The sequence below is a fragment of the Mus pahari genome, chromosome 15 (genome assembly GCF_900095145.1).
Source record: "Mus pahari chromosome 15, PAHARI_EIJ_v1.1, whole genome shotgun sequence".
Taxonomy (NCBI): Eukaryota; Metazoa; Chordata; class Mammalia; order Rodentia; family Muridae; genus Mus; species Mus pahari.
Window position 1 is genome coordinate 41,368,188 of NC_034604.1, and position 1,731 is coordinate 41,369,918.

The following is a 1,731-nucleotide window of genomic DNA, read 5'->3' on the forward strand; positions in this document are numbered from 1 at the left end:
AATCCGCCTGCCTCTGCCTCCCAAGTGCTGGGATTAAAGGCGTGCGTCACCATGCCCGGCCCAAGTGGAGGAAACTTTAAGTGCAAAAATCCTTGGGATTGATACAATCTTGATGTCTGAATTAGAGCACGGCCTTTCCCGTTTGATCATTCATGCACTAAAACTAAGAAAACAAGCCCCCTTTCCTCCCCCCCTCCCCCAAAAAACCCCTGAACACCTTCAAACCCTTAAGGCTTAAAATAAGAAAACCTACTTACTCCACTGCAAGTGTCATGGATCAAAGTTAACACTTCATTTCAGGGCTTTTTATTTTTGGGTACTGGCACCACAATCCCCTAAAAATGGAAGCAAGGACCTACCCTCCAGCCACGGAGGACAGCAAGGCTTACTTCCCACCACTAGACCACCAAGGTTTGCTTTTACTTACTGACATTTAGAGTTTTTAATCACCCAAGGGCCTTCTCACACTCATCAGCCATTTCTCACCTTTTAATTATTTGGGGTGGGGGCTTACCCCAGGCCTGCATTTTCTTTTTGCCTATTGTGTTTTCCTTACCCAAATAAATCCATATATTGAATGTTAATCTCCCCATGCATTCCAAGTGTTTTCTGTTCCCTTCTGCTGCACAGAAGCTAAAGACTTCCTCTGCTGCTTTTGAAGTTAAAGCACTCTTACTTTGGTCACTGAAAAGAAACAGATGACACCCCCCATTACCTCTCCAGGCCCCATGGCAGCATGCGGCTAGGTGCTGTCATGGTGCTGGTTTTCTCTAAGTGTTCTTGTGAGGAGGGGCTCTCCTGGAGTCATTTCATACAGATTTTTGGAGTTCAAAACTCTAATTAGAGTCCCTGGAGGAGCAAACAAAGACCAGCAGGAAACCAGGGAACGACTAACCCAATACAGCCACAAAGCAGCAGAATGCTTCAGGGGACAAAGCCCCAAGTTTCCCCGACATCTTCCCTGTCACTAAGCGGCCTGCAGCTGGCTTTTTCATGCCAAAGGCTTACCCAACATAGAATACTTGGAACACGGACTGGAACTTCCTAAGAAGCTACTCATTCTCATTTCCATCCTCTTATAATGTAATGCTACCTTCTGTTAAGTTACACAAGTGAACTGGCTAACTAAAGTTATGTAATCTGAGGCAGCGCTTACAATTTTCAGTTTTCTCATCTGGTTAGCAACTATGACAAAAGCCCTTTAAGGTTAAAATGTCTAGGAATCAGACTCCAGGAAGTACCAATTCTTATTTTGATTAACAATAAATCATTTTTAACTTGCTTTATGTCATATATATATATATATATATATATATAATGAAATCCTTAGCATAATGTTAAGGACGGGTGTGGGATATTTTTTTACCCATGTCTTATATACTCAGTGTGCTGCTGTGCCTCTGCACAGTGACATTGAGTGTGGCATTACTCCACTTGTATCATGGAACACTGAAAATAGAAACTGAAGGCTTCCTTCCTCCTAAGCTTCAGTTGCATCTGAGAGACTTTAGGCTGCCCAGTCACCTCACCACTCCCAGGCTCCCAGACTGTTATAACGTCACTGCTGAAAATTATTTGGGCAAAGACCAATAGACGATGTAAAACAGTCTGATGAAATTTCCTGAGAGCTAGACAGCCCTACACAGCCCTCAAAGCTACTGGGGAAAGGAAACAAATGTGGTATACATAGTTAACTTTTGATTTTATGTGATAATAAGTTATCCTGGTAAA